This window comes from Peromyscus eremicus, unplaced genomic scaffold, assembly GCF_949786415.1.
Source record: "Peromyscus eremicus unplaced genomic scaffold, PerEre_H2_v1 PerEre#2#unplaced_58, whole genome shotgun sequence".
NCBI lineage: Eukaryota > Metazoa > Chordata > Mammalia > Rodentia > Cricetidae > Peromyscus > Peromyscus eremicus.
Genome location: NW_026734302.1, coordinates 98474 through 125733, shown reverse-complemented (window position 1 = coordinate 125733; position 27260 = coordinate 98474). Strand labels below are relative to the sequence as shown.

Sequence of the window (27260 nt, the reverse complement as noted above, 5' to 3'; positions counted from 1 at the left end):
TTTCCTGGGACTCACTTGGTAGCTCAGGCTGGCTTCGAACTCACAGAGATCCGCCTGGCTCTGCCTCCCGAGTGCTGGGATTAAAGGCATGCACCACCACCGCCCGGCTGATCAAGGTATTTTAATAAATTTCAAAAGCACACAGTCTTCCCGATGCCAATTATATCTTGATGATGGTGACGATAGAATTTGACATACGCAATGCCATCTGATAGTGGCATACATGCTGGAAAATATATTATATTGGAAATATAAAATATTTGCAAAATAAGCTCAGCTTTAATGTTTAATACTCATGATCTAAGGCTTTATCCTTTCCAGTGTGCAAACTCTCTGTTTATTAGTTACTTATAGAAGTCAATCTTGAGACTAATGAGATTTCTCCAGTGTCTGACTATGATTTCTTGATACCTGGGTCTCAGAATGAACACCCGTCGTACTCAAAGTTACCAGAAAGGGCAAAGCAAAGACATGTGTGAACTCAGAGATTCTGCTCTGCACTGGACAGCCAGCAGTATACCACATCTTCAGGAAAGAAAATCAAGTTTTGTTTTGTTCTAGAACTTATAATGTATATCTTACCTTCATCTGTACTGCACTGTAGTTCAGTAACAAGAAATAGGAAATGGACTTAGAATTCATATCTATAATTTATTTCAATAACACTATCATATGGTGGAGTGATTATTTAAAATCCCATAACTGGTATACATATCTTGCCATAAAGAAGCTTTTAGCTTCATGTGGTCCCATTTATTAAATGTAGGTCTTAGTGCCTGTGCCACAGCTGTCCTATTCAGAAAGTTTTTTTTTCCTGTACCAGTCAGTTCAAGCCTATTACACACTTTGTCTTCTGTCTTATTCAGGGTCTCTGGTCTCATTTTGAGATCCTTGATCCACTTGGAGTTGAGTTTTATTCAGGGTTAGAAATATAGTTCTCTGTGAATTCTTCTTGAAGCCATAAAGTGTGGTGAGCACCATGTATTGAAGCTGTTTTTTTCCAGCGTGTCTTTCTAGTTTCTTTATCAAAAATAGTGTCCATAGGTGTGTGGACTTATGTTTGGTGTTCAGTTTGATTTCATTGATCAACACGTATACTGTGATGCTAAAACCATGATGTTTTTATTACTCTAGACCTGTAAAAATCATGAAATCTGGGGTGGTGGTTTCTCCAACTCTTTTTGTATTGGGGTTTGTTTTACCTCTCTCCGGGGTTTTTTCTTTGTTCATTTATTTTTATCTCTATGTGGAGCTGAAAGGCTTTTTCATGCTGGTGTGGTTATTTTTTTTCAATTTCTCTGACTAATTATGTTGTAGTTTTGATGAGGATTACATTGAATCTATAGATTGCTTTTAGAATGTCTCAGTCATTTCTGTCAGCTGTTGTCCTAACCAGTAAACTAATAGGTGTTTATTTAGGAAGAAGGGAATAAGAACTCACTGCCATCCAAAGCCTATATAAAGTTACTTTTGTAGTTCCCATTGTGTAGGAGATTAATAAATTTATCCTTTTTCTTTTAGTGTGGGCTGAAAAATGTCCTCACCCAGAGGTAAATGACTTTTAATATTTATATTAAATGATTAATATTTATTGAATTCCAAAATATTAATTAACTATCTCATTTGAAAATCCATTCAGCTGAGGGATTATTCACGTCTAATCTCCAAACCTGAGTCTCTACCACACCAATCTCAACCAGGTAAATTTCGTATGTCACATTCTTCTGATCAGTTTATTTTATTACTTTTCAAATGCACACAGACTTCCTGATGCCCATTATATCTTGATGATGGTGATGATAGTGTTTGACATAAGCAATGCCATCTCACTGGTGGCAGACATGCTTCAAAAACATTCACATGGACAATATGAATTATTAGTAAATGTAAGCACAGCTTCAATGTTTAATACTCAGGTTCACTCATCTTAACCTTTCCAGTGTGCAAATTCCCTGTTTATTAGTGACTTCTATAAGTCAATCATGAGACATATATGACTTCCTCAAAGATTGAACATCATTTCTGGACACCTAGGTCTCAAAACGCACACCTGTAGTAAAGCTCCCTGAAAGGTCAGGGCAGAGACATGTTGAGCTCAGAGATTCTGTTCTGGGCTGGACAAACAGCAATATACCACATCTTCAGAAAAGAAAATCAATTTTTGTGTTGTTTATAACTCATAGTGCACTGCCTTCCTCCATCTGCAGAGCATTGTAATTGATTTACAAGGAAGAGGAATGGCATTTTAAAACCATATCTATAATCTATTTCAATAAATTAGGGTACACTGGCATATGGCAGTTCAGTCATTGAAAATCTCATTACTTATATGCACATCTCGTTTGCTTTTACACCTTTTCATTTCTCTGTACTCTATTGTCTGAAACTCATCTCTCTGTGTTTATATCAGTAAAGAAACCATGTCTGCAATGGCTTATTTACTTTCAAAACTTAAAAGTCAAAACCTATCAGAATCACACAAAGTAATTAAAAGAAAACAGGAAACAAAAGCAAATGAGATCTTCGGATCTTAGTACAACCTTTAATATAGTTCCTACATGTCAAGGAGAAAAACGGATACAACTGTAACAAAGTAGGTTCAAGTTGAAGTCCAAAAGAAGAGTTTAAGCATTATCTTAAGCTAGGGTAGCTACAGCAATACCCATTTTTCTTGGGAAAAAAAGGGTGTACAGTACAGAATGACTCCATGTGATAAAGTGAGTCATAAAAGAGCAATTCGTCGGGCGGTGGTGCCTTTAATCCCAGCACTTGGGAGGCAGAGGCAGGCAGATCTCTGTGAGTTCGACACCAGCCTGGTCTACAGAGCGAGTTCCAGGAAAGGCTCCAAAGCTACACAGAGAAACCCTGTCTCGAAAAACCAAAAAAAAAAAAAAAAAGGAGCAGTTTCAGTGCAGAGCAAAAGCATGTTATCCTGTTGACAGAAAAATGTGTAGTAAACCAAGTACCATTTGGGGGAAGTGAACAGTGAGTTACTTAAGTTACTCTTGCAAGGCAAGGATAGTTTACAGGATGAAAGTGTTATTTTCCACAGTTCCTTCATATGTGGATGTAAGCATATAGGTCATTTATAACTTTCCTGACAAATCCTATGAAGCATGTATGACTCAAACCTGGCCAATATGTAGTACCTGTCCAAGTGTTGATTTGTCTACAATTACAAGTTTTCTTGAGGATGTAAATATACACCTATAGCATGTGGTTAATTGAAATAACATATAAAAAATAAAACCCTAACTTTACATTACTTCTATTTTTATAGAGTATTATTTTGCCTAATTGTTGTTCATATTTTTTTGTAAAAGATATAATATTTTCAGAAGAACTAGAAGAAGAAATAACAGAATTTAAAGTGGAAAATGAGAGAAGTTTTGATAAGCATGCAGAAAATCAAGAATTTGTACGTAAAATTTAAATTTAAATTTCTCATTTTCAATTGTTTGCTTCAATGACTTTGCCATAGACCCACATGCTACATTTTAAACCACGTTATTCAGTCAAAAATTAATAATTGAGTAATAAAATGAAAGCATTTAATCTATTCTTAATTACAAAGTATTCTTAGAATCCCTTGACGTTGCTAAATATTTCCTTTGATGTATAATAAGTAAATTTCTGATCATTGTAATTGCTCTATTTTTAATGTATTTACACACCTGGGTAAAGACAAGACTCAATGTGAATATCATGGATCAGTTTTTGAAGTAACAATGCATTCTTTATATTCTACATACCCTCTCTCATGTGTACAATGTGTAAAGATTTTTAACCATTCTTCCATGCTGCCTTGTCAATCACTTTTTGGTATCCTTTGCTGCACAGAAGATTTTTAGTTTCATGGGGTCCCATTTATTACTTTGGTAATTACTTGTTTATAGTGTCTGTACCAGTGACCTGCTCAGAAAGTATTTAGCTGTACCAAAGAATTAATCATTAATCTGTAACATTTGGGCCTTGTGTTGAGATACCTGGATCATGGGAAGCTGAGTTTTATGCAGGGTGAGAGATAAGGCTCTAACTTCATTCATCCACCTATAGTCCAATCTGTCCAATGTGACTGGCACCATTTGTTTTCTACAATGTGAATCTTTGGCCTCTTTTACAAAAATTAAGAGACTGCAGGACTGTGGGCTTATATGTGGGTCATTAGTTTTCTACCACCAGTCAATGTTTGTTTGGGGGCCACTGCCATACTCTATTTATTATTTCAATTGGTTATAGTAACTTGAAATCTGGAATGGTGATGCTTCCATAAGTTTTTGTTTTTGTTCTTTTTAGTTTGCTTTGTTTTTGTTTCATGGTTCAAAATTGTTTCAGCTATTCTTGCTCTTTTGTGTTTCCGTTTGGGATTTAAAATGTCTTTTTCATTTTCTATGAACATTGAACTGGAAATTTTATGTGGATCATGTGGTGTCCACAGATCGCTTTTATTAGGATGACCAGTTTCACAATATTAACCCTACAATAATGATCACAGAAGGTCTTTGCAAGTTATTGTAACATCTTCAATTTCTTATTTTCACTTTCTTACTGCTTTCATTGTAAAAGTTTCACTTTTTGGTGACATTTATCCTAATTCATTACACTTTGAGGTTATTTGGAATAGCATGGTTTTCTTGATTTTACTCTCAGTACGTGCAGTATTTTTAGGTAGGCTACTGATTTGGAGGCTCAGATTAAAACCTGTTACTTTGCTAAATGTATTTATCAGCCATTGGAGTTTTCTGGGCAAAATATATTTTTTTATAGAATCATATTATTACAAATGAAAATATTTCACCTCTTGGTTCCTTTCTTGTATCTTCTCTTGTCTTACTCTTCTAGTTAAGACTTCTAGTACTATATTGAACAGAAGGAGGAAGCGTGGTCATCCTTGTCAGGTTCCTGATTTTAGAAGGAAGGATTTGAGTGTTAACAATATGTTAGTTGTGTGTTTGCTTTTTATTGGCTTTATTATGCAGAAATATGTCCCTTTCATTCTTAGACTCTCTGAGATTTTTATCATAAAGTGATGAATAATATTGTCAAAGACCCTTTCTGTATCTAATGACATAATCATGTGCTATTTGTCCTTGAGTCTGTTTCTGTAAAGGGTGGTGTGAAAGTGCTATCCTCTCAATTGAATTCATTAGATAAGTTCTTCCTATTTTATGGGTTTGTACCCTCAGTTCAGTTATTTCCTGCAGTCTACTCCTCTTGGTGTGCTTGTTGCAGAGCTTTCAGGTGTTCTCTTAAGTCTCTAAAATGAGATCTCTCAAAATTCATTATGAAGGCAGTTGGTGCTATGAACTTTCCTTTTAACAACACTTGCAATGTGTTCCATACATGTGAATATGTTGTGCATTCACTTTTATTGAATTTGAGGAAGTCTTTAATTTCTTTCTTATCACTGCCTTGACCCAGTGGTAATTCACTAGAGAGTTGTTCTGTTTCCATGAATTTTTAGACTTTCTGTTGTTTCTGTTGTTGTTGAAATTCAACTTTAATCCATGCAGTTTGATAGGATGCAGGGAGTGTGTTTCAATTTATTTGTATCTGACAAAACTTGCTTTGTGACTGAATATGTTGTCAATTTGGAGAGTGTTCCATGAGGTGCTGAGAAATGTCTTCATTTATGTTTGGATGAAATGGTCTCAGGAGCTCTGTTGGGTCCATGTGAGTCATAATGTCTATTAGCTCAATAATGTCTCAAAATTGAGAATCCATCTACCTCTAGACACAGCTGTAACAATCTTGGGTATATACCAAGGTACGCTTAATCGTACCACAAGGACTCTTACACATCTGTGATCAGAGTTACTTTTTTCATAACAGACCAGACCTCAATACAAGCTAGATGTCCAACAACACAAGAAAGGATATAGAAAATGTGGTACACTTACATAATGGAGTATTACTCATCTGTTAAAAAAATGACATCATTAAACTGACATGCCATGTTGATATGCAATGCTTTGTTGATACTCATGGAAAATTTGCCCTTTCTTAAACAAAAGGGAGGAGGAGTTGATGGGGGGTGGGAACAGAAAGTGAATGGAGGTGAGGGACTGAAAGGCAGGTGAAGAGAGGGCAGAAATTGTGGTTAGGATGTAAAACAAACAAACAAACAAATAAATAAATAAAAGAATCGAAAACAAACAAAAACCAAAATCAAACCAAAAAAAAAAAAAGGAAAGAAATTTTCAGGCAAATGTGTGGAACTGGAAAAGAACATCCTGAGTGAGGTACCCAGAACCAGAATACAAACTTGATTGTGCCCTAGCTCAATTGTCATCAGACAGGCTTCACCCAACACCTGAAGGAAACAGATACAGAGACCTGCAGCCAAAATTTAGGCCTAGCCTGGGGGAATCCTGCTGAAGAATGGGATTAAGGATTAGAGGAGTCAGAGGGGTAAAGGACATCACATGAAAACCCGCAGATTCAACTAACCTGGGCTCATAGGAGCTCATTGAGATTGACATGACATCCAGAGTGCCTTCACGGACTGACCTAGGCCCTCTGCATATATGTGGCAGTTGGGTAGATCTTCCTTCTTGTAGTACTCTTAAAAGTGAAAGCAGAAGTTTTCTCTAATTGTTTTGCTGGCTTTAGGGATCTATTCTTCATACTTGGGTCCCTTGCCCAGCCTTAAAGCAAGCATTTGTGTTTAGTCTTACTGGAACTTGTGATGCCATGTTTTGTTGAAATTCATGGGAAGCCTGCCTTTTTATGAATAGAAACTGAGTAGTGCATGGGGGACAGTGTAGGGAGAGACACAGGAAGTAGAGGTGGGGTGGAAAGCTGTGGTTGGGATGTGAAATAAATAAATAAATTTAAAATAAAACCAAAAAGTTGTAATTCACATGTAGTGAATATTTACTATATGCTGTGATATTAAGCCCTGGATATTACAGATCAGGAGAGCAACCAACAGAATTTACAAGAGCCTTTGAACAGAGATTCAAAAATACTCAATAAAATAACTTTCAAAGCTAAAGTAGACACACCCCAAAAAGATGGTCTGCTGTGGGATGTTCTGTATGGCAAATGTGTTGCTCTGATTGGTTGGTAAATAAAACACTGATTGGCCAGTAGTCAGGCAGGAGGAAGTACAGGCGAGACAAGGAGAATAAAGCTGGGAAGTGGAAGGCTGAGTCAGAGACACTGCCAGCTGCCACAATGACAAACAGCATGTGAAGATGCCAGTAAGCCACGAGCCACGTAGCAAGGTATAGATTTATAGAAATGGATTAATTTAAGCTGGAAGAACAGTTAGCAAGAAGCCTGGTAAAGCCATACAGTTTGTAAGCAACATAAGTCTCTGTGTTTACTTGGTTGGGTCTTAGCATCTGTAGGACTGGCAGGTGAGAGAGATTTGTCCTGACTGTGGGCCAGGCAGGAAAACTCTAGGTACAATGATCCACCATGAACAACTTGTTTTTTATCTCAGAGATGCAGAGATGGTTTGAAATACACAAGTCAACAGATTTAACAAAGCACAGAAACAGACTTAGACAAAAAGTCACCTAAACTTCTCAATACATGTAGATAAGGCCCTTGCCAAAATCCAATATACCATCATGATAACAGTCCAGAGAGTGTAAGACAAGGAGGACAATACCTCAACACCATAACAATTATATAAGGAGAAACTCAGAGCCAACATCATCCTCAATGGAAGAAAACATGAGTGCATTGAGGTGATAAGAGACAGGTTTGTCTATCATCTTGAATCCTTTTCTATGCTGTGCTCAATCTATTAGCTGGAGCAATAAATCAGGAGAACAAAATTAAAGGGAGACAAATAGGAGAATAGAAATCAATACTGTTTGTATTAGATATGGTTTCTATTGCTGGGAAGAGATATCATGACCATGGCTACTCCTATTAGGGAACCATTTCATTGGGATGGATTCCTGTTTCACAGGTTTTGTCCACCATCATCATGGTGGGACATAGCAGCATGCAGGCAGACATGGTCCTGGATAAGGAGCTGAGAGTTCTCATCCTGATCAGCAAGCAGTAAAAGAGCCTGTGTCTACTCTGGGTGTAACTTGAGCACAGGAGACCTCAAATGGCCCCCACAGAGACAAACTTCCCCCAACAAGGTCACACCACCGCCAATAGTGACACTTCCTATAAGCTTATGGGGCCCATTTGCATTCAAAGTACCACACTGTCCAAAGAAATTTTCCTGATAATAGGGTAGGCAATTCTTTATTTTATAAATGTCCTCCAAATTCATTTGGGAATATAAATAGCGTTAACAGTTCTTACATAAAAGTAGTTGCTTTTATTTTGATAATATTGTACATCAGGTCAAATCCTCTGAATGTGTTTCCTTTTTTCTTTGTACTTCTTACATAGTGAAGTGCCATGAAAAATGAAGGATAGATTTAAACTTTACTGTGCACAATAGATTTGCTATTAAAATGTCTTTGTCTTCAATATATACTACATAGAATTTCAATAAAATTAAGAATTCAAGTATGTTCTTAGAAATCAAATAAGAACTTTCTAACATATGTTACCAATACTGCTGTTGATAGAGTGTGTGTGACCCTAACGTACCCCAGGAATCGTCTACAAAAGCTCCTGACTCATCCAATATGGACAACGGTGCAGAAAAACATGTAATAATGCATCAGGAGAGAAGTAAGTACTACATTTTGAAATATACTTATTCTATAGAATGATTGTGTATAGAACAGAACACTATCTGTAATAGACAGACAACTACACATATAGGAAACAAAAGGATTAGTAGAATGGTAGTAACACACACATTATCAAATCTGAGCAACAGATAAGATTTTGTTTGTCAAATACGGAGTCCTTGCTCCCACCTCTCAGGTGTCCATATTTCATTTGCTTTATCTTCAGAAATATATGAGATCAATCTGAATATATAAGTGAAGGGAACTCTCATAGAGTGGGGGCTGCTTCCTAAACCTCTGCTCAGAGAAAAACCACACCCAGACACATGTTTTGGAGAGAGATCCTTTATTAAGCAGAAAAGAGAAGTTAAATGTTTCCACTGCAGTTTATACTTAATTCAAACTTTTGCTTGGGAAAATGAAAATAAATATTTTCTCATCCCTAATGTAATTCATTATAGCAATGGACAGCTTTTCCCCTAAATGTTCATTGTACTTTGCTTAGTGAAATATGTGCACTTCTTAACAGCATCTGTCATGGAAGACCAAGAGCATGCCTCAGAAGAGCAGAGGCAGCACAGTGCTAGAAAAAATAAGCGGCCATTTGTAAGTATATACTTCAGTTTACATTGCACATTTATGCTGTTTCCACAGTAATGTTCCATAGGCCAAATAAGGTTAAATTTAGTATGTCTTCTAGAATTAATACATAGAATGTAAACGTTTGTTTTTTTAAGTATTCTTACTATTTATTCTTTGAAACTACATTCACCACTGATTCCTTCCATCTTGTGCTGATGGAACTCATCATTCTTCTTCTTCTTCTTCTTCTTCTTCTTCTTCTTCTTCTTCTTCTTCTTCTTCTTCTTCTTCCTCTTCCTCTTCCTCTTCTTCTTCTTCTTCCTCTTCTTCTTCTTTGCTTAATGTCTCTTAAAATTTACTTTTGTTTTTGTTTTTGTTTTTGTTTTCTGAGATAGTGTTTTTCTGTGTATCTTTGCACCTTTCCTGGAACTCACTTCTTCCTCTTCTTCCTCTTCTTTGCTTAATGTCTCCTAAAATTAACTTTTGTTTTTGTTTTCTGAGACAGTGTTTCTCTGTGTAGCTTTGCACCTATCCTGGAACTTGCTCTGTAAACCAGGCTGGCCTTGAACTCACAGAGATCCGCCTGTCTCTGCCTCCTGAGTGCTGGGATTAAAGGTGTGTGCCACCACTGCCTGGCTCTTAAAATTACTATTAATAGCCCACTGAGTCCAAGTAGGGCTGACCGTCTGTGAATGTGTGTGAAGACACTTTCTGGGACATGAGCAATCTGTCCTAAGCCACAGCCCACAGATAAATTAATCTCCTCCTTTCACAACCAGCCATGGCCAATTGCTCCTCATCTAGTGCTGGGGCCTTGAGAGATGTTTCCTCACTCATGCTGGCATCTTGACTGGCTTGTGCTTGTGAAAGTCTAGTGTAAGACACAACTGTTCTGAGTTGATCTGTGCATCCGTTATGCCATGTCCCCAAAAGAACATTTCAGTGTACTTCAAACTCTTACATTGTTTTCAGACCGTTCTTCCTCATTGTTTCTTGAGCTTTCAGTAGTGGAAGGTCAATGCAAATGACCCATCTGCAGATGAACCTTCACACTGGCTTATCCTTATCATGTTAACTAGTTAATATTAACATTAACCATTACCCTCTGAAAAAAATATCATATGACCAACAATGAGAGCAGAACAAACCTATGAGTATAAATGTAAATAATAATAGCACTAGTTGATTCTCCTGAACTACCTTATGACTATTCCAGACATAAGCTTTTGACAAGGTTTACAGCATCAGACATTTAATCCATTGCTTGGTGCAGGTCTCCCATCCATTCCTAACAAGGTTGGTTATTTACATAACTACCACACAACCATTGTGGACAGCTTGCCTGGCTGGTCACTGTTGTCATAGGAAAGGTCCAAGACTGGATAGACTCTTGATGTATTTCATGACCAGTGGCTGGAATTACAACTTTTATTATGATGAAAGGCAGAAATTCCTTGTCTGCTAAGGATTGAATTCTAAATGCCCTGCAACCAGACTGTGTGGTATCTTCAACAAAGAGTCTTACCATTTAGTTATGACAAACAACCAGAATGTGTAGAAATAGATTGTTATTTGGGATGACATGGAGGCCTACTTGACAGACAACTCAAAGGGAGGTATGCTGTCCCTTGTTTTGGAGTTTCAATGTAAATCTCATGTCTTATGAGATAAGTCAACACATTCCAGGTACCTCTGAACTAACTCTTTTTAGTATGTCTTTTAAACTATTTGACCAACTAGTCGCTTCCACAAGCCTTCATACAGCCTTAGTTTATGTTCAGTTACACCTTAGTCCCTGCTCTGACTTACTCTTCTACCTTCATTGCCACTTAAACCTTAGCCCAGAGTACTTATTGCTCCAGTGTTATTTCTTGTCACCTGTGTTCTACCTCCCCTTAAATTATATTTTACTTAATTTGCAAGATCTTGGTTCCTATAAGGCTTTATTCATAGACCTTCATTTTTATTTGGCACTCATCATTCTGTCCTTTATCCTCCAATCCTTCCATGATTGAAACTGTCAACATCCAGTATTCTCCTTCTCTGACTTAATTTTACATATATTTTACTATCTCCCTTTCAATGGGTCCATCTACAATAGACCACGTCTAATTTCTAGGTTTCCTCGTGTAATCCTATTTGAACATACAAAAGTCTAATATCTACACATGAGGGCAGCATATCACATTTGCTTTTTTAATTCTAGCTGTCCTCATTGAGTAAAACTTCTTCTAGTTCTATTAATTTACTTGCAATTTTTACTATTTTATTTTTCTTTATTGAGTAATATTCCATTGTGTGTATATACCACATTTTCCTTATCCATTCATCTGCTGATGGCTATCAAGGTTGATTCTATATCCTAGGGCAGGTGAGTGGGATTCTTTCATTGATTTTTTTATTCAGTTTGTTATCACTGATTTTGGTGTTAAATTTGTGAAATGCTAATTTGTTGTAGTGTTTATCAGCTGTAAGACTTTTTGTGGAGCCTCAACCCTTTTACAGCTGATAAAATCCTACCATCCTTAAGTAGGGGCATTCTGAGTTCTCTCACACTTTGTATGCTTTAATATCCTTCTTACCTTATTGGGTCTGTCTAGAACTTCAGCTCTTTATTAAAAAGAATAGAGACAGTGAACAATGATTGCCTTTTTTTCTCATCATTATGGTTAGATTAATATTTTTTCTCCATTTTAGAATATGTAGATGGTAGGCTTGTTGTTTATTGCTTGTATAATTGTGACATATTCTCTACCCATACCTAGCCTCTCCTGACTTTTATCATTAAGGTCCAAATGTTCAATTGTGTTAGTGGTCGTTCATGCATATATTGGGATGATCATGTGAATTTCTTTATTCCATTTATTTGATTTGTTGTATTGATTGATTTACATACATTTTTCTTACCCTGCATTCTTGGATGAAACCAAAAGGGCCATCATGGATAATCTTTTTGTTATGGTCTTAAATTCTCTTTGCCAATATCATTTTTAATTTTATATATATGGTTATTTGCCTACATGTATTCTTGTGCATGATATGTGTGCTTGGTATACTCAGAGGCCAGAAAAGAGCATCCAATTCCCTGGAACTGGTGTTACAGATAGCTGTGAGATATGGTGTGGATGCTGGGCATTGAAAGTGGGTCCTCTGGAAGAATAGGCATTGCTTGTCAATGCTGGGGCACTTCTCAAACCCCAGCTTGTCAATCTCACATTTAGAAGTTTTGTATCTGTTCTCATCATGAAAATCAGTCTGTGGTTTTAATTCTTTTCGTATGAATCTTTCTCTTGTTTGGGTATCAAGGTATTACTGGCATCATAAAAATTTTGGAGAAATCCTTTGTTTTACTATTTCATGAAATGATCTGAGTAGCAATGATATTCATTTTTCTTTGGTATTCAGTAAAATTCTTCAAATACTCCATCTGGTCCTGGTCAGTTTTTAGTTGAAAAGTATTTTGTTCCTTCTTCAATCTCAATAGTGCATATATATATCTCATTCCTCCTGACTTAATTTCATTACATACAATGAATCTAGAAATACATCCATTTCTTTTAGATTTTAGAATTACATTCAAAGGAGATTTTTAAATATGTTTGTGATTTGAAGGATATCCTTCTTCTGGGAGTCAGCCTCTGTTTAAGCCTAGAGCAGGGTTCATGTGTCAATACAGGTGGTGCCTGGCAGGTGAAACCTAGCCACGTGTGGGAATGGTCCCGAGCAGAATACATAGGTTGAATCAAAGCAGTGAGAGCCTCTCAACTGGTCATGGAGTTTGCCTAGTTCATCAGTGGGCCTAACATCTAGAAGGCAGGGTCCCTCACTTGGTGTAGGAAGTCATACTGCCTGGGATTCTAGAGGAAAATCCCTGGGCCTTATGTTGTTGTAGGAGATCATGCAAGTCAGGCCCCAGGACAAAGTTCATGGGTATCTTATGTGGCCCTAAAGGGAAGTCAGAATCTTTCATCTGGTTCTGGAGTTTCTGGAACATCAGAGGTAGCCTAAGCCTAGAACTCAGAGTCCCTCCCTTTCTGAAGGAGTCCTAGTACTTAATTCTCATACTATTGTAACTTATTCTAAAATTGTGAATGTATGTAAAATATGCAATCAGCCATAGTTGCCCTTTTTAGTTGAATGGATGGTTCAAATCTTGGGTGACATTGTTTTAATTTTCAGTTTAAAAACTCCTTAATTTACATAATCTCTTACAGATTGATGCTATAAGAGCATGCTTTTGTGCATGTTTCACCAAAAAACGGAGCTCTTCTTCCCACTACAAAAAATAGAAGAGAAAACATAAAAAAGTGATGGTAAGAGTTATATTTTTTTAAATGTATTAGAAAGAATGTTTATCTAAAATATATACTCAGTTTTCCAGCTCAGGAGTATAAGTATTTCAGTGCAGCATGGGGGATAAAAAGAGTTAACTGTCAATGGAATGATTATCTCATGAGTCAACAACTGGCTAAATCAAGATTGTCATCAATCGCATATATATATATATATATATATATATATATATATATACATATATAGTTATTTAGATAGATTATATAGATATAGATAGTAAGATAGATAGATAGATAGATAGATAGATAGATAGATAGATAGATAGATATCTAGAATGTGTGTGTGTATGTTTTGGTCACATTTCAAAAGTTCAGGAATATTAGGAAATAAAGCTGAAGAGAGAAAGCTGGGAGCTAAAGAATATGAAGAGTTTCAAATACTGGACATAAAGGAGGAAAATAGGGCAGTGTGTCTGGTGGTCAGGGAGAGAATAAATTCTTTAGAAAAGGAATAGTATGGTGTTGAAAATGTAAAAAGAACATAAATCGATTTCTAACACAAAGGTTTCATTCATAAGAAGAAAGGTATTCCTAACCATCTTCCATGTTTTCCTCACTGTTGTTACATACTAGAGTTAGTTTCCAATTTAGACTTTAAGACTCGGTTGAGTTTTATGATTAGGCTTCCTGTTATATAGTTAGAGTAGAATTAAGGTTAGAGTTAGGTGTTCGCATTAAGGTTCACAAATGTCATGGAGCATATAGATCTGTTACGAAAGTGAAGTATTCAATGGAATGTTCACGATGGATGAAAGGTGAACTTTACAAAAACGTCTCTGTTGGCACACATGTTCTAGAAATGCATTTTATGAATGCTCTAACTAGCTCTTTTCACCATATAGTTTATAAAGCAGAAGAGAACACTGTGCATTTAAAATGAATTATTCTCATCCTAGAACTTGGACAAGCCTACGACAATTGCCTGACAACTTCTCCGACCATCCACAATAAGACAACTCAGGAGAAAATCTGTCTCTTCTCCAATAATTGCTTCAAAAAAAGCACATTTTTATTTTATGTTTTAGAATAATATAGTATTATATTACATAATCTTCAGTGTTATTTTCACCTATTTATTTTGTTTTATTATGTTATACTATATTACACTATTATATTATCTTGTTTTTATTTCCATATGTTTATCTTGTTTTATTAGATTATGTTATATTATGTTAATATGTTATGCTATCTTCAGTGTTTATTTTATATTTACCTTCCTTCCCTTGATGTAAATAGTTCATGTATATGTGTATATATGTATATATGTATATATGTTTATATGTATATATGTTTATATGTATATATGTTTATGTGCTTTGCAATATATTTTTAGAAGATATCATTTTTGAATGTACAAAGTTATTGAATAATTAATAATAATTAAATAATAATTTAATTACCCATTCAAAGTTGTTTGAGTCCATTTGATTGCTATATTTCCCTTTAGCTCTTATACTTACTCATGCAGCTATACAGTATTTGATGATGGTCATTGATGGTTCATCCATACCTTCTTTATGTAAATGAGCACTGTTTTAGTTTTTTTAGTTTATCCATTGTTTATTCTTTTACCCTGAATGGATTTCTTCTTGGTATCTTTCAATTATAATGAGCAATGCAGAGGTGTGTTTTCTCAGAAGTACATGAGTATCTGAGGCCTGACATGAAATTCTTTGGGGAATAAATATAGATGTGAAGTAAATATAAATATGTATAAAAAATCATATGGTAATTCGCCATTTAGGTTTGTGAGGAGGCGCCATACTGTATCCCCCAGCTCCTACATCACTCTCCATACCTATCAGCAATGCACAAAGGTTACAATTTCTCACACCCTTTCTGATACTTCTTCCTTTTATGTATAGTAGCTATCCCAATTGCTTTTGCAATGTCTTTTTTACTGCCATTCCAGTGATTCTGGGTAAAATAAAACCTACTGAAGCCTTTTCTGTTGACTGTTGAGTGTCCCATGCAAGGCAATCAGCAAATATTGGTTCCTCTCTTGTTACTTTGTTTTTTGCTTTTTTTTTCATTAAATTTTTTGTTTATTTTACATACCAACCACAGTTCCCACACACACCCCTTCCTCTCTCATCCTATTCCCTCCCCAACCTCATTTCTATTCCCCAACCCACTCCTCAGAAAGGATGAAGCTTCCCATGGGAGTCAACAAAGCATGATATGCCAAGTTGAGACAGGGCCAAGCTCCTTCCCTGTCCATCAAGACTGAAGCACTGCTTTAGTTAAACTGCTGCATTGGAACACTTTTCTCTGTCATTATTTATAGTTTGAGATAAATATAAATGCAGGAATTTTCTGTTTCAAAAACAATCTTATATGTGAAAAAATATATGTGATATGTCAATATTTGTTTTTAAGATACTTTAAGCCTCAGAACCAAGCCCTGATGGGAATTTATTTTGGACAATATTTGCTCAGTAGAATTCATTCTTTCATTGGTGAAAAGGACAGGAGGAGAAAGAAAATTTACTATGAAATGTTGTCTGTTCCATGATACTATATTACTTCTTTAAGTCATGTGACAAACACCATTTGAGAAACAAAGCATGGTTTTGGCACATCACTTTAGAGAGTTTAAGTCCATGTGAATGAAGAAGGCATGGTGTAGGAAATCAGTGGAAGGTGGCTGAACTGTGAGGCGGCAGATGTTCCGGTTATGTTTGACCTAGCTGAGTACTTCTGAAACTAAAGATTGAGGATAATCCCTCAAAGGGGTGGCTCTAGTGATCTACTGTACAGGGCATTCCTTAACTTTTAAAGATCCCACAACTTTTAAAAAAAAATACACCTCTATTTTTGGGGAAGGAATTTATTGGATGGCTCTCTGGAAGACACTTCACAAATAAATAAGAATATTCCATACATAAGGCTCATGAATTTCTCATAATGTAAACTGCATTTAGTGCAACTTGGAATGTCCCCATATGATTCACAATTCAAACAATGTACAAAAGTCTGAAATCCAAAGGCTCTTCTGAGTCTCAAAGCTTTAATCCTTTGCAAAATCAGAATGAATATTGAGTCTTTAAACATACAAAGTCACAAATTAAAGACCAGCATTCTAAAAGGAAAGTGTAGGTAATGGTACACAAAAATCTTAAAAAGAGCGAGACCAAATACAAGTGAGAAAAATACCAAAGCTTGCAGCTCCAGCACAAGAAAGTGGGGAATATGATTACAAGAAATGAACTCCAAAGGACATAGAGAGGCCCTTTTCAGCCTTAACTCCTGCAGTACATCTGGCCTCTCTCAGGCTCATTCCACTTTTTTTTTTAATTTTTATTTTGCAATACAATTAAGTTCTACATACAGGCACAGATTCCCTTGTTCTCCCCCCTCCCGCCCTCCTCACTTTCCCCCCAGCCCACCCCCCATTCCAATCTCCTCCAGGGCAAAGCCTTCCCCACAGACTGAGATCAACCTGGTGGACTCAGTCCAGGTAGGTCCAGTCCCCTCCTCCCAGGCCGAGCCAAGCGACCCTGCATAGGCCCCAGGTTTCAAACAGCCGACTCATGCAATGAGCACAGGACCCAGTGCCACTGCCTGGATGCCTCCCAAACAGATCAGGCCAATCAACTGTCTCACCCACTCAGAGGGCCTGATCCAGTTGGTGACCCCTCAGCCATTGGTTCATATTTCATGTGTTTCCATTTGTTTGGCTATTTGTCTCTGTGCTTTATCCGACCTTGGTCTCAACAATTCTCTCTCATATAAACCCTCCTCATTCTTGATAATTGGACTCCCAGAGATCCATCTGGGGCCTAGTCATGGATCTCTGCATCCAGATCCCTCAGTAGTTGGATGAGGTTTCTAGCACGACAATTAGGGTGTTTGGCCATCCCATCACCAGAGTAGGTCAATTCGGAGTGTCTCTCAACCATTGCCAGCAGTCTGTTGTGGGGGTATCTTTGTGGATTTCTGTGGGCCTCTCTAGCACTTTGTTTCTTCCTATTCTCATGTGGTCTTCATTTACCATGGTTATGCTGGAGAGGATGTGGAGCTAGGGGAACTCTCCTCCACTGCTGATGGGAATGCAAGCTTGTACAACCACTTTGGAAATCAATATGGTGCTTTCTTAGAAAATTGGGAATCCATCTCCGACAAGATCCAGCTATACCACTCTTGGGCATATACCCAAGGAATGCTCAACCACACCACAAGAGCACTTGTTCAGCTATGTTCATATCAGCATTGTTTGTAATAGCCAGAACATGGAAACAACCTAGATGCCCTTCAACTGAAGAATGGATAAACAAAATGTGGTACATATACACAATGGAATACTACTCAGCAGAGAAAAACAATGACATCATGAGGTTTGCAGACAAATGGATGGACCTAGAAAAATCATCCTGAGTGAGGTATCCCAGACTCAGAAAGACAAACATGGTATGTACTCACTCATAACAGGATACTAGATGTGGAACAAGAATGACTGGACTGCTACTCACATCACCAGGCAGGCTACCTGGAAAACAGGACCCCAAGAAAGACACAGGGATCGCCCAATGACAGAGAAATGGAATGAGATCTACATGAACAGCCTGGACATGAGTGGGGGTAGTGAAGGGCGAGGGTCGAGGGAAAGAGAGCTTGGGTGAGTGGGAGATCCCAGCTGGATCATTCCACTTTTTAAATGTGAGCGTGCTTACATACATCTCACATTCCTTGCATCTCCAGCGTCCTAGCGTGTCCATGGCACTTTAGACCTCACCCTCATGCATATTTGCCTTAGTTAGGGTTTCCACTGCTGTAAAGTAAAGAGACACCATGACCACAGCAACTCTTAGAAGGACAACATTTAATTGATGGAGCTCACTTACACTTTCAGAAGTTCACTCCATTATCATCATGATGGGGAGCATGGCAGCATGCAGACAGACATGGTGCTGGAGCAGTAGCTGAGCCTCCTATATCTTGCAGGCAGTGGGAAGTCAACTAAGACACTCAGTGATGTCCTGAGCATGGGAAACCTCAAAGCCCACACTCACAGTGACACATTTGCTCAAAAAAGGTCATGTCCGCTCCAACTAAACCACACCTCCTAATAGTCACTCCCTATGAAACTATGGGGGTCAGTTACATTCAAACTACCACATTCCACTCCCCTGTACTCATAAACTTGTAAAAATATCATAATGCAAAATGAATACAGTCAACTTCAAAAGTCTCCATTGTCTATCACAATCTCAACAATGTTTTAAAGTCCAAAGTTCAAGGACTTTTCTGAAATTCATGTCTCTTAAATGTAATCCCCTATAAAATCAAAATAAAACAACCAGATCACATACTTCCAACATATAATAGCACAGGATGTACATTAACATTCCAAAATGTAGTGAAGGGAGCATAGTGAGGAAAACTGGATCAAAGCAAGACTGAAAATCAGCCAGACAAACTCCAAATGCTGCATTTCAATGTCTGATGTTAGAAAGTTCTTCAGATGCCCAACTCTGTTCAACTTTGTTGAGTGCAACACATTTCTCTCTCTCCTGAGCTGGTTCCATTCTCCATCAGCAGCTCTCCTCTGCAGGTATCCCATGACACTGGCATCTCTAACATTGGGTTCTCCAAGGAAATCCAGGCTTCAACTTCCCAGCTTCACACAATGGCCTCTCTCCTAGGCCTCCATTCAGGGACATCCTGACACATACCATTTCTTCTATCCTTAACTCTAAAGCCAGAACCACATGGCCAAATCTGCCAAGATCTGCTGCTTACTGGAGCTGGAACATGACCCACTTGTTCAATTGAAATCTTTCCTGGCTTTCTGTCCTTCACTGCCTAAGCTTGGCTCTTCTGAAACTGGGTCTCTAGACCAGACTGGCCTAAAACTCAGAGATCAGCCACTTGCAAAGATCAAGATCACTTATTCTGCATATCTAGTATGTTATTACTCCACTCTACAAAATTTAAAAGTTATTTCCTAGTGTCTTTGGATATCCCGTACCTACTGGCCACCACTCTTTTCATAATTTGTGACAGTCATTAAGCTAAATCATTGTATTTAATCCTTTAAAATTTATGGAATCCAGATGTCCACCTCATTTTCTTGGCAAGGCTATTTCCACTCAGAAAGACACCCCAAGTCCTGTGCACTCCCCATACCTCCAGGCTCTGCCTGCCTCTGCAGTCGGTGCCCTTGGTGACTCTCCACTGTGCTCTGGTGACTTCTGTCCTGATGGTGAAGTCAAGGACCACCCTGTACACTGTTTATTGATAAGACAGTCAACACATGCCACTGTGGTGAGAATTCTCTGCGGGATGCAATTCTCTAGGTAGAAGGCTGCTTTCTGCGAAGATGGACAGCAAATATGAAAGAGAAGTGAGAGTATTTTCTTGGCTATCTGTGTAAACACCATGTTAACAACTGAGAAGGATATATTTTTCTCTGTTTTTTGAGTCTAAATTATCACACATTCTTGACATTCATAAACATATACATAAATATTCTTTAAGACAAAGACAAGCGTCTTTCCTTGAACCAGGCTGTTTGGTTCTCTCCTTCTAAGATGACTTAAGGTTTCCAAAATGAATCAACAGAAATACAAAGTAATATTTAGCATACATGGCATAATAACCCTGAAATCTCATGCTGTGGGTCTTCCACTAGGTTAGGCTGAAATGCCAAGCAGGGGTTTTTTTAAGTGTATTTTTCTCCACTGCCACAGGGTGGCAGATTTGTCCTTAAAGACGGAGCTTCTTTACAACCATTCGCTAAATTTTTTTTTTCCTTTCCACGACTAATAGAAGCTAGAAGTCACTGGGAATGGTGTCTTCCTTTTCCTCTCTTTGGTTGGGTCCCCTGGTGACAATATTCTCTGGTTTCTTTCTGAGCAGCAGGCCTTCAGGTGAGGACGTGATGGCTTCCTGTGTGCTGAATCTGGACCTCCAGGAGACAGGAGAAATCAGCCTTGCCTCCCTTTCCTGGTAGGACTGATCAATCTCGGGGCCAGCTGGGGCATGTGGCTCCTGCCCTGTGACCTTGTGAATGCATGGTCTCTTTTGAATGACATCTCTATGAATGCTCAAACCGCAGAGATCAATCTGACGTCTGTCTTCTCTCTTCATGTTCCCTATTTATACTAATAATCCTTAAATTCCCAGCCTTTTACTTCCCAGATAAGAGACCAACATTTATCTACACCCCTACCCCCAGGTCCACTTTTTCACAGGACAATAGAGAAAGGTCTCATTCCCAGGGCTCATAATCACTGCAGCCAAGTACCCATTTGCCACCTGGTGGTCGCTTTCTTCCCTTTGATACTATTCAGAGTCACCATGAAAACAAACCTCTGATCTGTCTGTGAGAAATGTTTTAAATTAGGTTAATTAAAGTGGAAAGACCCATCCTAAATGTAGGCAGCACCTACCCATGAGCTAGGGTCCCGGGGTGACCTAAAAGAGAAGCAACTGAATGCATGCATTCCTGTCTCTCTGCTTCCAGTCTGCAGGTGTCATGTGACCAGTTAGCTTCTCTGACTTCTCTGCCAGGACAGACCATACTGCTTGCAGTGTAAGCTGGAATTAATCTGCACCCCCTTAATTTGCACTTGTAATGTATTTATCACATCAACCAGAACTATTGTGACTGTACAAGAGCTAATGGTCTTAACATTTTAGACAAATTCCATGATGTCCCCCAAGTGTAGAATAATGTTGTAACAAAATTCTATCTAGAATTATATTTGCATATTAGAAAACATAAATCTAGGATCTGCTTGGCTGAATGTGTCTTGACTTACTTTCTCCTCTATTTGGTGAACACGTATAAAGTATTTTAGCACCAGCATGTACATATTTTCTTTAAAATTAATTTACTGTATTTGAGGTCACTGAGTTTCCTACAAAGAACGGTTTGTACTGACTCCTAGGTCCAGGCAGAGGTCAATGTAATTCTGTGGTCATGGGTCAGGCTAGGTGCTTAAAAACCAGTTGAGACAGTTGAGACAGTCTTTACATCATAGCCGGCGGGGACACACACACACACACACACACACACACACACACACACACACACACGGCACATGGGACGGGCGGGGATGGGACACACACAGCCTGATACTGTTTGTTACGTCATTACTAACTCCCACTGAGGCAAGCTTCGTGGTGACGAAAGTTTATTACATTCAAAAAATGAGTCTCTGTTTAATGTAGCTTAAAAACCGTTCAGCAGTGTTATAAGAACGTTCAGTTCAGATGGAAATGCCTGTCATACTGAATCTTGTATAATTTAGATAATGTTATAAAATTCTGAGTAAAATATACATTAATTCAGTGAATTAATACTAGATATTAAATTAAAAATCTGATGTAAATTTATTCCATCTGTCTTCTGAGAAGTTCTTTATTAGATTTTCATAAAGATTAAAATTAATTAGGTTCATAATGAAAGGATATTATGTGCTTGTGCGCCCTTCCTCTCACTACAACTTTTCCAAAAACCTCTGTGCGCAGAGCTGAAGGTGCAGACTTATAAAAACCAAGATTAAAAAACAATGCAGTGACATCATATGTTTCCAGAGAGCTCTATCTTTGTGCCTATATTGAAGCACATGAACACATGTGTGTATGTATACATTTGTTTTTTCAAGGACTTGTATCCAATGCTCCTTTAAAAGTTTTTAAGTTTAAGATGTCATGGTCATTTTTCCAGATTAGCCTATGACCTAATTTGGTTTCCTGTTGCTGTGACGAAACACTGAGCAAACACAATTTTGGAAGAAAAGAGTTTATTTGGCTGCTTGCAGGTTACAGTGCGTCATCAAGGGAAGCCAGGACAGGAAATTGGAGGCAAAAACTGAAGCAGAAGCTGTGGAGGAATGCTGCTGACAGGCTTACCCTCAGGCTCTAGGTCAGCTGGCTTCTTTATATATCCCAGGACCCAAGGCCCTGTCAGGTTGGGCTTTCTTACACCAATTAGCAATTAAGAAGTGCCCTATAGACATGGCCATAGGCTAATCTGGAGGTAATTCCTCCATTGTTATTTCCTCTTCCCAGGTGTGTCAAATTGACACCAAGATTAGCCATTGTATTATAGAACCCTACCTAAATCCACTTTCTTGCTAAAAGCCCTTGGGACTACATGTACTTTAAAAGTCAAGATTGGGGGTAGTGTGGCCCCCAAAGAGCTGAGGTGGATATTATTATAGCATTTCTGACTGAGTCTTGGGGAGCACATGCTAATCAAAACCTTTAACATTGGTCTATAGGGACCTGAAGAAAGACACACTAAACAGAAAAAAGAAGATTATGAGTGACCATGTCTGGGAAGCCGGCTTTATCTCCAGGCAAATCTGTGGCTAAGTCTCAGGTGGGGTGTGTATCATTGTAACTCTTTGCCTTCCTTTGGTGCAAAGCACTGGGCTGGATGAAGCCACTGGATGAAGAAAAGTCAGTAGAATCTGGCATCCTGATGGTGTCAGAAGCGGCACAGCTCTCAGGGCAGGCGAAGGTCTGTGGGATGGTGGTTTTCTGTATCCTCTAATGACTGAGATACAAACCAGGCCCAGAGCTGCATTCAGCTTTGTGATCAAACCCTGCCGTGGAGGCAGCACATCACATGCAGCCATCCTGTACTCCTGGGAGAACTTTCCTGAGATGCTAAAAGATTTACTGAGTCCGCTGAAGAAGGCCGGCATGGGAATTCTCTGCCAGGCCAGAGGAGAAGCAGAGGGAACATGAAGCAGGGTATGCTGTGGCGTCCCAGCCTGTAGAAACAAGCCCGGTGATGCAGCCTGCGCATGCGCCTTTCAGGGATCTGGTGGGACAAGAAAGTGCTGCCTCTGGATAGACTCTCATTCTCTGAAAGACTTTGAAAAACCTTTTGTGATTCATACATCGTGGTCATGAGAAGGTAGGGTTTCTTTGCAATCTCGTGCTGAATGGAATGAAACACATTTTATTTTTTAAATATTATATATTAATTTATTTTCTATGTGTATGTGCACGTGTTGTTCATGCTTGTGGAGGCCAGAGGACAATTTGTGGGAGTCGGTTCTCTCCTTCCACCATCTGGGTCTCAAAGAATCAAACTCAGGGCATCAGGTTTGGTTGACAAGCCTCTTTGCTAAGCCATCTCAGTGGCTGAGACAAGACATTCTTTTAAAAGCAATTCCATCTCTTTACTCTCATTAAATATCAGGTGGGTAAAGAATACCAAAGGCTGCATGGACTGTGTCCCAGGACAGGGGCATGGCCTTTAATTCCCCATGTAGGTTGGGCAGTGGAGCCTCAAATACCTCAGATGTGTATATATCTATGCACACAGTACATGGAGAGACTTCAAATGAACATTCTGGAGGTTTGGGGCACTCTTCACTCAGTGACTTTTGCTGTTCCTGTGATACAGTGTACCAATGGAAGAAGAAAGGGTTGTCTGCTCTCAAAGTTGGAGGGTGCAGTTTATCACAGTGGAGAAATCGGGAGGCCAGAGCTTGAAGCAGTTCATCATGATGCAGCCTCAGTCAGAGTCGAAGACAGATGAGTGTTCATGCTCAGAGAGCTTTCTTTCCACACAGTCCAGGAGCTTAGTCCAAGGAATAGTCCTCCACACCTAGGGTGAGTCTTCCCTCTCAATTAACATAACCTAGACAATCCCTTACAGGCCTGGCAGAGGCTTGCCTCACAGGTGAGTCTATGTCCTGTCAAGTAGACAACCCCTGTAAAACCACATCAATAGACTATTTTATTGCATTGGTATGCTCTTACATTTTTATAGTTTATTCAACAACAACAAAACCCAAGATACTTAATAAAAATGAGTAAACGACAGATTACTCTAAAATCCATATAGGATGAAATAGAGATACCCATTTGAAACCAGAAGCGGAAATTTACTCCAGGTTTTCCCACACCTGAATCTTATGCTCATCTTAAAATTGATCCATTTCTGGGACAGTCTCCTGCTTTTCTCAGGGTTGCTGTAACATTGTTTGGACGGTGGTTTCTAGACCATTAAGGCATTCCTCAAACGTGCGGAGGGACCAGGGACGCTGAAAGTGGACCGGGCACTGGCAGAGCCCAGGACGCTCCGGGGGGACTGGGCCTGGCAGAGCCCAAGACGTTGCGGGGGGGACCAGGGACTGGCAGAGCCCAGGACACTGCGGGGAGACCGGGGACTAGCAGAGCCCAGGACGCTGCGGGGGGACCAGGGACTAGCAGAGCCCAGGACGCTGCGGGGGGGACCGTGGACGCTGCGGGGGGGACTGGGGACTGGCAGAGCCCAGGACTCTGCAGGGGACCGGGGACTATCAGAGCTCAGGATGCTGCGGGGGAACCGGAGACTGGCAGAGCCCAGGAGGCTGCGGGGAGACCAGGGACTAGCAGAGCCCAGGACGCTGTGGGGGGACCGGGGACTAGCAGGGCCCAGGATGCTGCGGGAAGACCAGGGACTAGCAGAGCCCAGGGGACTGCGGGGAGGCCGGGGGCTAGCAGAGCCCGTGATGCTGAGGGAAGGACATGGGACGAGCAGAGCCCAGGAGTCTGCAGGGGACCGGGGAAGCTGCAGGGGACCTGGGACTAGCAGAGCCCAGGACGCTGCAGGGGGACCGGGGACTGGCAGAGCCCAGGATGCTGCGGGGGAGCCGGGGGCTAGCGGAGGCCTGGATGCTGAGGGGGTACCGGGGACTAGTAGAGGCCAGGACGCTGCGGGGGGACCGGGGACGCTGCACGGGGACCGGGGACTAGCAGAGCCCAGGACACTCCTGGGTGACTGGGGACTAGCAGAGCCCAGGAAGCTGCGGGGGACCTTGGACTAGCAGAGCCCAGGACGCTGCCAGTGGACCATGGACTGGCAGAGGCCAGGATGCTGCGGGGGGAACAGGGACTGGCAGAGCCCAGGAAGCCTTAGGGAGACCAGAGACTAGCAGAGCCCAGGAGAGAGTAGAGTAGAAGAGTGCTCTTTTCTCAAAAGCAGAGTGTGTTTCTTGTAAGGCGAGCTAGCGTTTGTTTCCCAGTCCTAAATGGAGTTGAATCACATGCAGTTTCTGTTCCTACGAGCAAGAGCTCTTTTCTGTTAAGAAGAGTCACTATTGCGTTCCCATTGCCATACACAGTGCAAGTAGCACTTGTGTCTGTTCCCAGCAAGTACAGTGTATTGGACTGAAGAGAAGCTCCTCTTCCTGTCAGTTTCCTAAAAAGTTGAAGTAGGGGGCTGGAGAGATGGCTCAGCGGTTAAGAGCACTGCCTGTTCTTCCAGAGGTCCTGAGTTCAATTCCCAGCAACCACATGGTGGCTCACTACCATCCATAATGAAATCTGGCGCCCTCTTCTGGCCTGCAGGTGTATATGCAGACAGAACACTGTATACATAATAAATAAAAATAAATCTTTAAAAAAAAAAAAGTTGAAGTAGATATGGCCCGTGTGTTTAGGAAGCACAGTTTATTTTTCTGAGCAAGCTCACTGTTCTGGCCCTAGAGGAAACACAGTAGAGTAGAAGAGTGCTCTTTTCTCAAAAGCAGAGTGTGTTTCTTGTGCGGCGAGCTAGTATTTGTTTCCCAGTAGAAATGGAGTTGAATCACATGCAGTTTCTGGTCCTACAAGCATGAGTTGTTTTCTGGTAAGAAGAGTCACTATTGCGCTCCATTTGCCATACACAGTGCAAATAGCACTCGTATCTGTTCCCAGCAAGTACAGTGTATTGGACTGAAGAGAAGCTCCTGTTTTTGTCAGTTTCCTAAGCAGAGTTGAACTAGATATGGCCCATGTGTCAGAAGCACAGTTCTTTTGTTCTGAGCAAGCTCACTCTTCTGGCCCTATAGGAAACACAGTAGAGTAGAAGAGTGCTCTTTTCTCAAAATCAGAGTGTGTTTCTTGAAAGGCGAGCTAGTGTTTGTTTCCCAGTTAGAAGAGGATTTCAATCACATGCAGTTTCTGGTCCTATGAGCAAGAGTTGTTTTGTGGTAAAAAGAGTCACTTTTGTGTGGTGGTACACGCCTTTAATCCTGTCATTCAAGAAACAGATGTAGGTGCACGCCTTTAATCCCAGCACTAGGGAAGCAGAGGCAGCTGCGGGGCCCGCCGCCGCTGGGGAGACCCTGGGCTTGTGCAGGAGCAAGGAGAGAACGAAAAGCTCCGAGACACCGCGGGGCCCGGGCAGGGCCGGCGGGGAGGCCGGGACAGGTGCCCGCTCTCGGCTTCGGGACGCCGAGGCCCGCCGCCGCCGCCGCCACCGGGGAGACCCGGGGCTCGTGCAGAAAAAGGCCTGGGTGGACCCGACACCTATCCGTGATTCGCGAAGGACCTGAGCCTTCTGGTCGACCCGCTAAAGTTCCTCCCCCCACAGCCTCTCTCATCTGTCCCAGCCTGCACGCACACCTCCGTCTTAGTCCTCTGGTACAACCTCCTACACAGAGACCGTTTCCAAACACGACACCACCTCCGGGACACACCCGCCTGCTTGCCCGGACTATCCTCACTCTGCCCGCCTAACGGCAGGCATTTCGCAGTCCTTGTTGTCAGCGAACGAGGACCAGGAGCGTTGTACATAACTGCCACCGCTAGGTGTCGCCCGACAACCGTCTCGATCCTCAAGGAAACAACACAGATCGCTCGCTGGCTCGCGAGTCTCAAGCACTCTGGCGCTCCGGAGGGTCCTCCCATGATCAGTCGTGTCCCGTCCCCACCCACCCCCCGTGGGGCACAG

General features: G+C 40.3%; 1 long non-coding RNA gene across 1 annotated transcript; it reads left to right on the top strand.

The window, feature by feature from the left end:
- The first annotated feature begins 9186 nt into the window (after positions 1 to 9186).
- On the top strand, positions 9187 to 14727 carry LOC131901229 (uncharacterized). The gene is made up of 3 exons (XR_009376438.1): positions 9187 to 9263; positions 13454 to 13552; positions 14434 to 14727. It is a non-coding gene; the product is annotated as an uncharacterized LOC131901229 (long non-coding RNA).
- Positions 14728 to 27260: the final 12533 nt, after the last annotated feature.